General features: G+C 43.8%; 1 protein-coding gene across 24 annotated transcripts in view; it reads left to right on the top strand.

Moving 5' to 3' along the window:
• The window catches only part of TBL1X (transducin beta like 1 X-linked), a 232,083-nt gene that overhangs the window by 68,968 nt on the left and 149,688 nt on the right, over positions 1 to 13,427 (top strand). The gene's annotated exons all lie outside the window — the stretch shown is intronic.

The following is a 13,427-nucleotide window of genomic DNA, read 5'->3' as shown; positions in this document are numbered from 1 at the left end:
GATGTTGGGGCCTGTAAACGTGTGACCTCACATGGCAGACGGGCCTTTGCGGGTGTGGTTTCAGGATCTTGAGGGGGAGACATCATGCTCCTGAGCCCAGAGTCAGCACAGAGATGCGTCTGAGAGGAGGAGGAGGGTCCGAACCAGAGCGGGGATGTGTCCAGGGAGGGACAGGTCGGAGCGATGTGGGCCCACGCACCAAGGAAGGCCGCCGGCCTCCAGAAGCTGCACGGGGTCGGACCCGGATGCTCCCCTGGAGCCTCTAGAAGAAGCACAGCCCTGGTGACCCACCATGGACACCTGACCTGCAGACTGTTGCTTAAAGCAGCTGAGTGTGTGGTCATTTGTTACAGCAGCCATAGGAAACCAAGGCAGGAAACACTCCATCCAGGCGCTACAGGCAGGAGTTTCATATGCTGGGTCGAAGGGGTTCAGCGAGCAAGTGGTAGGAGGTCGGGGTCCAGGGCTTTGTTTCCTCGTCTTGTGGTGAGAACTACAGCCTGGGCCATACTTGTTGTTGCTGTTTTCATTGATCGTAATTCTGCCCAGTGTGACGTCTGCTGCCAACATTGACCAGATTTGACCGTGTTCTTTTGTACAACTTGGGAAAAATAGTAGCCCTACAAAATGCTGATTTTATAATAACGGTTCAGTCCGAAACAGAAGAGTATTTTGACAGAAGTGAGCTGACATTAAAGTGTGTGAGTTCCATACATCTTCTTTTTAGCAGTGCTGAACGCTACGCCGTCTGGAAAAAGCCCAGCAACAGGTTTATTAGCTACTGGGTGATTTTAAAGTATATGTATTTCACTGTCATTCTTGAAGCTTTTGTCATGTATGACACCAGAAAATTGAATTTCTTAATCTACTTATATTGAATTTAAAATCCACTTAAACTAGGGCTTCAGGTGTTAGGACCCTAGAGTCCTAATAAGCAGATATTCTAGTGAGTTTCTTCTGGATTCTGTTGTGACTGTAAGATGAAATGTTTTACGTATTCAGTTTTCATCTCAAACCAGCTGAAAATCATGTTACGTATAAATATGACTTGATTCAATAAAATTTATTGTTCAGGTGTAATTTGAATGAGAAAGCCTATCTATAGGCCTCTTAGCAACTTAAATTATGCAATTATGCATTTGACATTAGAGGCAGCGCACTTATTTAAATCCTTTGTATCAGAGCAAATGAAGAATTTTCATTTTTTAAAAAAAATTGAAAGTTGTCTCTAGAATTTTGATTGTATGATAACAAGGTAACTGTATATTTTGTTATACATTTGTGCACATATACATAGATAACCTTTCCTCTAAGGATCTCAGAGAGGTTTTATTTAAAAAAAAAAAAAAAAAGCTTTATTGAGGCATAATTGACATACCAAAATTCACCTGTTGTAAATGTTGGATTCAGTGATTTTTAGTAGATTTACAGAGTTGTGCAGACATGGCCACAACACAGTTGTAGAACATTTGTCACCTAAAAAGAATCTCTGTGCCCACTGGCACTACTCCCCTCCCCACGAAGCCCCTGGCAACCACTAATCTGTTTTGTGTCTCTGTGGAGTTGCTTACTCTGCACATTTCAAATAAGTAGAATCGTACATACGCTATGTGCCTTTTGTGTCTGACCTTTTGTTTAGTTCACTGGTTTCAGAGTTCATCCGTGTTGTTGCATGGATCAGTGCTTCACTCTTTTTTATTGTTGGATGATAATCTGCTATTATAAATATACTACAGTTTGCTTTTTCTGCCCGTCGGTTGATGGGTGTGTGGGCTGTTTCCATCTCTTGGGTACTATGAGTAAGCTGCTATGAATGCTGTATGCAGGTTTTTGTGTAGACATATGTTGTCACTTCATTGGGTATATTCCTCAGAGTGGAATTGCCAGGGCATGTGGTCACTCTGTGGGTAACTTTCTGAGAAACAGCCAGACTACTCTCCAACGTGGCTGCGTCATTTTATGTTCCTACCCACAATGTGTGAGCATTCCAGTTTCTCTACATCCTCCCCAGTTTCTCTACATCCTCACCAGATGTCATCATCTCTCAAAGAACTTCCTTGACCTCAGTTATGAGGCTCACAGTGTGGCTTGCTGAGTAGGATATGTGGGATTTTCATCTCATGTGCTTTGGAGACCACGAGTTCCTGGAAGAGAGGAGCTGGGCGTATCTTCTGTGTCTGTACAACGTAATGAGCATCTCGAGAAGCTTGGTCTGAATGGATAGGAGAATAAAGGAATTAATAAACGATTCCTAACAGAGGAAGGAAGGGTGGGCACTCACCCAGGCCCCACCCTGAGACTGTAGAGACTGAGCGCTCGGGCACAAAGGATGAGCCAGCACGGGCGAGTCCTGCTTCTGAGCTGTCTTTCCCCGGCACCCAAGTTCCCAGGTTGAGCCCCAGATTGAGCGCTGTTCTTCCCCAAGTCATTGCTCTTCATTCTGCATTCCCAAAGCCCCTGCTGGAAGATGTGCTTGCACTGTAAAGGGACAGGCCGATGGGTGAAGCATTGGGAGTGAGAGTGCAGGTTTTCAGAACAGAATCCTCATCGGAGAATAGACAGCACGGCCGTAGGAAACCTGTGTTGGTTCTTCATTGCTGTGCTTGGCCCTTTTTTATTTTTTTTGCTCTAGTTGTGGCGAATGGGGGCTGCTCTTCCTTGCAGTGCGCAGGCTTCTCAGTGCAGTGGCTTCTCTAGTTGTGGAGCACAGGCTCTAAGCACATGGGCTTCAGTAGTTGCAGCATGTGGGCTCAGTAGTTGTGGTGCACAGGCTTAGTTGCTCCTCGGCGTGTGGGATCTTCCCAGCCCAGAGCTCCAACCCGTGTCCCCTGCAATGGCAGGTGGATTCTTAACCACTGTGCCACCAGGGAGATCCCTGTGGAAAAGTTTTAATGCCATGTATTTTGTAATTATTTCTCAGGAAACTTGGATGTTTGTTCACACACATATCAGGCATGGTTCGCGTATTGTGTGTGCTGCTATTCTGCAAAAACCTTTGGACCGTATTGTGATTAATAGAAACATAAATAGTTTCAAAGGCATCATGGAATTAACTGCCATTATGAAGTCTTGCCATTAGGTATTTCCCCTTAAACGTTAAGTAATAAAATGCAGCTTTTTTCCTTTAGTGTGGGTGGTTCGCAGAAGTTTCTGACACTTAAAAAATGTTCTCCTTGTTTTATTGGGGCATCACTTACAATAGCAAGTAATTGAATGCAGTGGTGAAAATCACAGTGTGATTTAGCCCGTACAGTGGGTTACTAGGCAACCATTAGAAGCAATACTGGAGAAGTGGTATATTTACTGGCACCAGGATGTGTTTACGGTATAGTGTAATGTGTTTCTGTGACCCCAAGAGACCTGCAGCCCAGTAGGGACTTGGAGAGCTTCTAAGATGTATCCTTGGAGTAATCCAGGCTGTGGGGAGTTCTACACGCTGCTACCATACTGTTATCCACTTGTAAATTTGATATACTGAGCTGGGCTTTGGTGCTGTAGCGTTATCTGACATTGAGGGTTATTTTAAGAAGTGACCCAATGAAAATCTGTTGGACAGCATTTAGTGAGGGTAGAGTTGTATGGAGTCCATAGTTTCCTTTCTGGGATCCATGGGAGAAATTTTCCACGTGTATCAGACTCTAGAAGCTGTGTTTTTGATACTTATATCTTCATTTTTTGGGTACTATGAATTAAGCATCTAATTATATTTGTTTCCTTGAATTGATGTCTAGGATACTCAGAATCTGATTTGTATAGTTCCCTTGCAAGTAATGTAAAGTGGTATCCGATGGCAAACTTTGGGTCCTGTCCTCACCTCTCACCTTTCAGCTTTATCTCATTTTTTTGTGCCGTTGTCTTCTGTTTGACTTGATTTACCCAGTTAATTATTTTATTTTTGCTAACTTGTGTGTGTGTGTTTGGGACCCACCTCAAATATTTTTCTTCTTTTCTTTTCCCAGGTGGGAAATTATTAGGTATTTTAGTGAATGAGAGAGCACTGTGGCTTCTTGGAAGTTGTTGGCTTACAATGGCTCTTGAATTCCCATGCGCTAGCGGCATCTTGTTTTAATCTGACTGTTTCCTGTTGAAGTCCAGCAGGGCAGAGTGTATGTCTAAATTTAGTACGATGAGGGCTACGTCGAAAGCAGTTGGTGAGCAGCCCCTAGTTAAACTTTCTAGGCCTTTCAAGCCTGAAAATTAAAGTTCTTTAAAACCAATCTATGAAAGAAAGATTCATAACAATTAACAAAGGTCCTGAATCATTTAATTTTAGTGGAAAAGAACCGTTAAAACTAAATCCTTGGGCTTAAAGTATATTGAATGGAACGGAAATCCTTTTTCTATCTCCATCATCATGGCGGAGCTGTTTCCTCTAAACTGCATTGAAAACTGGGCCGCAGAGCCTTGAATATGCTTCATAACTTTAGTTGAAAAGCAGGAAATGAAATCGAGGTTATGGAAGTAAAAGTTCTTATGGGTCTCCCACTAAACAAGTATGAAGAATTAGTGCAGGAAGAATAGCTATTTCTCAGTTTATGAGAAGTGAGGACTTGGAATGACTTTTCTGGATCAGTTCAGGGCCTCAGCTGTTCCCTGTTAATAATAGCCAATAGTAATGGCCTTTGAGTAGTAGCTTTGATGGGTCAGGAGCTGTGCTGTGTATTTTACATCCAAGGTCTTTATTCCTTTGGACAGCCATGTAACATAGGCGTCCTTCGTCCCATTTTTACAGGGAGAAGGAACTACAAGGCTTGCAGGTTCTTGTCTGGGGCCACACTTACAGGTTCTTGTCTGGGGCCACGTGCATGCTTGGTGATGAGGCTGTAAGCTGATTCTGGAACGTGTGACCACAACGATGAAAGCAGTTTTATCCGATACTTACGTGGCATTCTCTCTATGCCAGGGAGGCTTCTCCATCCTTTCCGAGTATGTGCATGGTGGTGTCCACCCCTAAAGTCAGTCCGTTATCTGTCCCCTTTGTACAGATGCGGAACTGGAGGCACGAGGAAGCCTGGCCCAGGGATGCCTACAGCCGGCAAGGGGTGGATTGTCACAGCCCTTCTGGCCCTAGCATCCCTGCTGTTAATTGCCAGGCCAGCTGCGTCCCGGATAGAATACCAGGACATGTCCATATCACAAGCAGAAGTGCTTCTAACGCCGAGCTCCATCACCGTTCTCACTTTGATTGTGGGCCCCGAGGGGAGTGCCTGGAGCAGATGTCTCTGGCAGCAGGACATGGGTTCCATGGGGAGACGGTGAGATGGGCAGGGGGCGTGGAGATGCTGCCGCTGGGTTGGACACCTGGGTTCTCTCAGAGGCGCAAGGCTGGGGAATGTGAAACCAGTTAGGAGAGCTTGTTAATAGCCGGGGCAAAAACTGGGGACTGGAGGGGGATGATGCGCCATTGCCAGAGCCTGTGGTGTGCGTGAGGCAGATGTAGACAGATCGTGTTTGTTCGCGGAACTGCCAGGGCTTGCTAGTGATGGAGAAGCCTTCAGTTTCAGCCCCAGTTGTGCCAACTTAAAATGTCTCCAGGTGTTGCCAGGTGTCTCGGGGCGGGGGGCATAGTCACCCCCCAGTTGGGAACCACTGGTCTAAAGACTTGGAGGCAGGACCGACCCTCAGTGCAAACTAAAACAGAATTTCCAGTGACCCACCACCTCCCAGTTGTTAATTTGACAATTAAAAAAATTTTTTTTTCCACTTTTGGAAAAGGCTGGACTTCAAGTCATTTTGAGGGCATCTATTTCCAAAGGGGAAAGGATCAGAAAGTTGCATAATCTGGATCTCTGCATCATGAGGGTGCTTGAGCTTCTTTCAGTATAGCGAAACTCTAGTGTATTTGTATGAGTGTTTTGGTTTTAGTTCTTATTTTTAATTTTTACTTATGGCATCTTTCTGATGTCCTAAATATGGAGGCAACACTTGAAGAAGGACTTTAGATTGTAAATAGGAAGGGGTGTGTATGTGTGCGCCTGTGTGTGTGTTTTAATGCTCTGTTCTCCTGAATTACTGATCATTGCCATTGGTGTCCTAGAGTTTGAGGTATTTATGTAAGCACAGAGTTGAATTTAATTGTTTTCCCAAAGGGATTTGCTTGCTGTGTTGTTAAATGAAATTGAGGACGGTACAGTTGACCTTTCCAGGTGAGGGAGTAGTAGGATGTGTTTGCAAATCATAGAAACTGAAACGTGAACATTAGGACCATATGGTGTTCAGAAACTTTTATGATCATTTCAGTTAATAAATAATGTGCTTGACAGTTACATTTAAAAGTACACTTAATGTGCATTGCAAAATATGGAGAGAGTGCTTTGCGAGGTGAGGAAGAGATTGATTAGGATTCTTTTCTACCCCATGATGCACTCACTGTGTCATCTATAAACCAGAAACTGATGTATCCCCTGAATATTATAGTTTGGTGTTATATCTGCAGGGAGAGATTTAAATTGCTGTTGATTGATAATTTGCTGAATAAGAAAGATCATGTTATTCTAATACTTTAATGTATCATCTTTAAATGTTGTGATTCTTTTTCTCTCAATAAAATTTCATGCCACTAAATAAAATTTCATGCTTATAAACAAATATTGTGCGACTGAGAGCTTATTAAAATTTGTTGTGGGTTTGTTTTTTTCCATTGGTATTAGCTCTGGATGGATTATATAATTATAAGCCCAATTGGGTCATGTTATATTACCTATCTCATACCAGATTTTCATGTGACACGTCCTGTCTTGGTCTTTCTGCGTGGAATTTTTGGCATATCATGGTGTGAGTTGGGAAAGTGCTTTTCATTTATCATGTGTGACATATATGGCTTACTCTGCAGTTGTGGGGCGATGGGGCAAATGACAGACGTGTCTGTACCTATGAGCTCATATACATCAATACATGCTCACAAGTATTGATTTTGCCAGCTATACAAGCATGAAATACTTATTAGCGTCATAATGCATTAAAGAAGAAATCAAGTTTATATAAATGTCTTGGTTAGTGTCTCTTTTTCTCCTTATTTGAATAACTCATACTTTTACACTGAACTTGTAAAACCTACAAGCATAATAAAGTGGCATTTTGCAGGAACGAATGGATATTACGTGACTTACCCAAAGAGTAGATGAATTAAATAGGTTTCGCCATTGATCCTTAAATTAAAAATGTAACTGTGTTTCCTGAATATTTATTTCCCTATACCTACACTGCTGGTATGTTTGTTTTTCTTCAAGGTTGAGAACAGAAGAGTGGCTTTCTCTTGGTTGAGATCCTGCTCTTTGTTTTAAACGCACAGCTGTGGTGCGCCGCTCCCAGTGATTCTGATGAACCAGCGGCTGGTTGGCTTTGTGGCGGGTGTACAGGACTTGTGCTGTTTGGTTTTGTTCTGTTTTCTGTCTCGGTAGTTCATAGATGGATGACGGTTTGTGATATTTGTGGCATTTGTTGAATGAGAAAACGAATGAATGAATGCGCAGAGAAGGCCTTGTGTGCTGTTCTAGTCTCTGTCCCCTGGAGCACCCACTACACAGAAGCAGTGTTTCTTGCCAAAGCATGTGTTAGAGAGCCATGTTCTATGCCCAGGTGTGCTGGGGTGAGGGCTGCCTGACTGCCATCATGGGGTGGCATTCAAAGAAGTGGCCATCAGCAGCTTGTGTCTGTCCCTTGTGTTTTATCGTTTTTAATGTTTCACTGCTATTTTCTGCTATGATGTGAGTACAGTACAAGTTTCTTCTTTGTGAGGGACCTTCCTATCTCACCTGAGATGAAAAATGGCCCTCAGTCGCCCTGTTTTCACACTGGGTGTAACAAAATCCAGTCTTAGGGTGCAGAGGGATGCACCTGCTGTGTGATATCATTCTAAAAGGTCCTCAAGTTCTCATGAGGAAGGAGGCTCTAAGGAATTACATCATTGAATCTCATATTGGAACTAGTAACAGCAGGCATTTGGAAATTGCTCTCAATTTTTTCTTCTGAACTCATGTTTAATGTCTCGGGGTCAGTGCTGATGGTATTGATCTTCCTTTGTTGTCTTTTTTTCCTGTTTGTCATAGTCTTTAGGTTTGTGCTGTCACATATGGCAGCCACTGGCCATTGTGTGGCTCTTTAAATTAATTGAAATTAAATTCAATTTAAATTCAATTTAAAAGTCAGGGGCTTCCCAGTAGCGCAGTGGTTAAGAATCTGCTTGCCAATGCAGGGGACATGGGTTCGATCCCTGGACTGGGAAGAGCCCGTGCACCACAACTGCTGAGCCTATGCTCTAGAGCCCATGAGCTACAACTGTTGAGCCCACGTGCCACAACTACTGAAGCCCATGTGCCTAGAGCCCATGTTCTGCAACAAGAGAAGCCACCACACTGAGAAGCCTGCGCACCACAATAAGAGTAGCCCCTGCTTACCGCAACTAGAGAAAGCCCGTGTGCAGCAACGAAGACCCAACACAGCCAATAAATAAATATTTAAAAAATATATATATATGTATATATATAAAATAAAAGTCAACGTCTCAGTTGTACTGGCCACATTTCAAGTGTTCAGTAGTCACATGTTGATAAGTGAAAACATTACTAGACAACGAAGATACAGTGCAGAAAGTTTTATCAGTTGAAAGATGGTTATTCAGATGTTTGCCTAATAGGTATTCCAGGAAAGAGAGAGGGAAAAAAAATCTCAAGTCTGAAGAAGAGAGAAATTTCAAGTCAAGTGACTAGAACAGTGAATAAAAATTAAGCACATCAAAAAAAAATTACTACATGAAGGCTCATCATCATGTCATTTTAGAAAATCAGGGATAAAGGCAGTATCTAAGCACTTTCTGGATTAAAAAAAAAGTCGTAGGAAGGATCTGGAATCAGAACATCATATTTCTTTTTTAAAAAAGATATTTATTTATTTATTTTTATGGCTGCATCTGGTGTTGGTTGCAGCACACGGAATCTTTCCTTGTGGTGCCAGGCTCAGTAGTTGCGGCATGCAGGCTCAGTTGCCCTGCAGTACGTGGGATCTTAGTTCCCCGACCAGGGATCGAACTGGCATCCCCTGCATTGCAAGATGGATTTTTAACCACTGGACCACCAGAGAAGTCCCCATATTTCTTAAGTTAGAAAACAGACTGAGCTTAGAATTCGATGAAATTTATTTTCACTCAGAATTTTGAAGTCATTCCCTCACTGGTTGTTAATTAAGAGTGGCATAAAGATGTTTGTACATATTCAGGATATTAGTAAAATTTAGCTCCCATATGTCTCTTTTCAGGAAGCTACTAGAAAATGTGTCCCATCAGAATGAGAGAGTAAACCAAGAAAGGGGGGGGAGAGATTTGGGGTCCTGAAAACAGAAGGAGGCAGAGGAATTCTTAAGATGCTAGTGTGATCTCAGGGCATCTGCACTGAGCAGACCTAACTCTGACAGGTATTGGAGCAGAGACCAGAGGAAGGTCTGGTGTGTGTATATATGGGGAGCGGGAGGGGGTTGGGGTTGACATGGAACTGACAGATTATCTGGGTTAAAAATTGAATTGAAAGATTCTGGAGGTTGTTGGAACAATTATCAAAGAAAACAAAGAGGCAACGAATAATCCCAGGAAAATTTAAGAATTGCATAAGAAAGAAATCATAACCATACATACTGCTTGCTCAGCGGTGCTGACTATTGTCAAAACAGTATGCGTGCACTTTAGATTTAACCCCCAAAATGTTGTACTGTTGGGAAAACATGGAGGGCGGGGTAAGCACAGGATTTGTGATGGGAATTTAAAAATCGAAAATCTCATCCGTATGTGAGAAAGTCAAGTAAGTGATCCTGAAGTTGATAGGATGTATTATAAGCAGCTTATTTAGAATCATGAAAGTCCATACTAGGAAATACTGCCAATAACAAAAACAGTTCTCCCCAAGATTTGAAAGTGGCTGCTTTGGAAAATAGAATTGGGGAGATAGATGGTGCTGGAAAGCTTGCAACTAAAGAGGAGTCTTTTGCCTTACCCGTGTATATCTTTTACCTTGAAAAGAATAAAAATGGTTTGGAAAATGAAAGTACACAGTGTACACCTTCTGCAAAACTCTGGAAGTTTCAGTATGGTTCCGATTAGGGGTTCTCAACCTTGGTGATATTGACATTTGATCCAAATAATTCTTTGTGGAGGGGGCTCTTTGCTGTGTGCTGTGGGATATTAGGCAGCCTCCCTAGCCTTACCAGATGCCAGTAGCATTCTTCCCGAGTCCTGACAGCTAAAAATGTTTCCAGACATTGCCCAGTGTCCCGGGGAGGGGGCGGGCAGCAAGATCAGCCCCATGTGAGAAGCACTGATTTAAAGGATTTAAAATCTGATATGGAATGAGTCATCTCAATATATAAAAACACTGGTCAGTACAATAACAACAGCTTCATCACACAGAACTTGAACCCCATATGGAGCAAATGAAGTGGTTCGAAATTCTCTGGCACTGTGACACTCCCCCCACCCACTTGGGGCCGGAATGTGTCTTAGCCCCTGGCTCTTAGCCCGGTTAATTCAGGGCTCACTAAAAAAAGAAAAGGACTCAGGAGGAGACTGCAGCTCCTCTATCATGCACTGTGGCTTCGGAAAACATAGTTTAGATTTTTCACATTATTTTCAGGATGATACAACTTGAATTTCTACAGAGTGGAAATGTTTATCATTATGGCAACTTCGGGAAAAATAATGCACGCTTTGAATATATTTCTGTGCTCAGTTGGCTGCAGGATGACATATATTCCTCCTCCCTCCCGCACTCCTTTCCTCCCTCCCTCCCCTCCTCCCCTCCTCCCCTCCTCCCCCAGCAATCCTTTTGCAAGTTCTTGCTTCAGTTCCTTGCAAGGTGTTTTCCCTTAGAATTTACAGAGGAAGTCAACAGGAAAATGGTTCCTCAGATTTTTTTTTTGATGTGGATGAAACCTCATAAATAATTTAATATCCTCATTTCACAGCTGAGGAATCTCTGGTCCAGAGAGAGTTTCTTATAATTAATTAGGAGCAAAGTGAGGCCTGTAATTCTGCTCCTCCTCTTCTTCTTCTTCTTCTTCTTCTTCTTCTTCTTTTTTTTAATGTTTTCATTTTTTAAAAAAAATATGTGCACAGCAATGCTGTGGAAGGAAGAGCGAAGGGGGCAGTGAAATGGACCAGGCACGTGGCACGTTTTGCTAGCACTTTCATAGAATTAAGCATGTTCTGAGCATTCTCTACTGGGGGTATGGGCCCTTTCTTGTCAGCTTAGACAGAATGAGGGGATTAAAAAAAAAAGAAGAGGCCAGAAGTTCATGAGGAGCTCCTTGGCTGTAATTCCTGATGGTCCAGACTGTGCCCCTTTGGGGGTTAGGGGATCTAGGGTGATGCAGGAGCAGGTTAGAAAGGGAAAGGCTCTGGTCCCCCCCACCTTCCCTGGAGCCAGCATGCACCACCACTGCAGCTGTTCTTGCACTGGTGGCCCAAAGAATGACATTGGTCCTTACTGGTTAGGTAGGCCCTTCCTCCCTCTGCTGGACGGGGCAGCCCCATTCTCTCCACCCAGCAGCCCTCAGGTGTTGTGCCGTCAGCATCCTCTTTCCCGAGCACCATGATAGGGAGAACATCCACGGACATTTTGGGAAACTTCTGTGCCCTCCTCTTGTTCCCGTTCATTTGCCTCTGATACCACTCAACCGGCAGCCCCTTTCTCTTCCTCCTTGCCTCATTTCTTGCACTAGCAAGAGTGCCACCTCCTCCATGAAGCCTCTTTAGATTTCTTCCATGCAGAGAAGACAGCGTGCACGAGTCCTTGTCATCCTATCAGCCGAGGTTCTCCTTGTCCTCCACCTTAGTAGCAGTTATTTGCGAGTCTCTCCCTGATTATTTATTTGTTTGTTTATTTATTTATTGGCTGCATTGGGTCTTTGTTGCTGCACACGGGCTTTCTCTGGTTGCCGTGAGTGGGGACTGCTCTTCATTCTGGTGCTCGGGCTCCTCATTGCAGTGGCTTCTCTTGTGGAGCATGAGCTCTAGGTGTGTGGGCTTCAGTAGTTGTGGCACGTAGGCTCAACAGTTGTAGCTCATGGGCTCTAGAGCACAGGCTCAATAGTTATGGCACACGGGCTTAGTTGCTCCGTGGTATGTGGGATCTTCCTGGAGCAGGAATCGAACCTGTGTCCCCTGCATTGGCAGGCGGATTCTTAACCACTGTGCCACCTACAAAGTCCCTTTCCCTGATTTTTGAGAGACGACTGTCACTAGAAGCCAGGAGCCACCACACTATTTTGGATTTCCTCCTACCTTGCTGTACTCTCCTCTGTCTCATTGGCCAGATCCTTCTCAGGGTTCAATGGTAGTGTGTGTTGTGTGTGCATATATATATGTATAATCTTTTCTTTTTTCAGGTTCTTTTCCATTATAGATTATTGCAAGATACTGAATATAGTTCCCTGTGCTATACATTTGGTCCTTGTTTATCTATTTTATATGTAGTAGGATGTGTATGTTAATCCCAAACTCCTGATTAATCGCTCCCCCCTTCTCCCTTGGGTAACCGTAAGTTTATTTTCTGTGTCTGAGTCTTTCTCTGTTTTGTAAATTCATTTTTATCATTTATTTATTTTTAATTTATATTTATTTTTTTGCCACGCTGCACAGCTTGTGGGATCTTAGTTCCCTGACCAGGGGTTGAACCCAGGCCCTCGGCAGTGAAAGCTCAGAGTCCTAACCCCTGGGCCGCCAGGGAAGTCCCTGTATCGTTTCTTTAGACTCCACGTATAAGTGATATTGTATGATATGTGTCTTTCTCTGTCTGACTTAGTTCACTTAGGATGATAATCTTGAGACCAGTGGTTCTCAACAGGGCGAGTGTGCCCTCCAGGGGACACGGGCAACATGGGTCAGTCTTGGTTATCACAGCTTGGGAGGGTGGGGAGATTCCTACCCGTGTCTAGTGGGAAGAGCCTGGGATGCTGTTCAATATCCTGCAACGCCCAGGACAGCCCCACCACAGAGAACGCCCTGATTCAAGTGCCAGCAGTGCCGAGAATGAGAGATCCTGCATCAGATGCTCCCATCCAGGCCCACAGCCTCAGAGGTTATGGTTACTGCCAGACTTAACTCTGTGAATGTGATCTCTCCCACTTGCTCAGACCTGTGTGGTTAACTACCTAGTTAAGAATCCGCTTGGAGAGCCAATGGGCATTTCAAAATTCACACCTTAAAAAACTCTTGATTTCTCCTCAATTCAGACTTCCTACATTCCAGGCAGTGGCCCCACCTTCCAAATTTTGCTCAAGCTCTGAACCTAGAAGTTGTCCTTGCATCTTTTGTTCCCTCCTCAGCACACATCTGCTCTACCCCTGCATCCTCCGGATCTCACCTCCAGAACACCTCAGACCCTGTGTGTCTCACTCCATCTCGTCTCTCATCTTCCCTGCTGGCGCTGTGCGAGCCACCTGTG

The sequence above is a fragment of the Hippopotamus amphibius genome, chromosome X, assembly GCF_030028045.1.
Source record: "Hippopotamus amphibius kiboko isolate mHipAmp2 chromosome X, mHipAmp2.hap2, whole genome shotgun sequence".
In the NCBI taxonomy this organism is placed as follows: domain Eukaryota; kingdom Metazoa; phylum Chordata; class Mammalia; order Artiodactyla; family Hippopotamidae; genus Hippopotamus; species Hippopotamus amphibius.
This window is presented reverse-complemented; position numbering and strand designations above follow the sequence as displayed.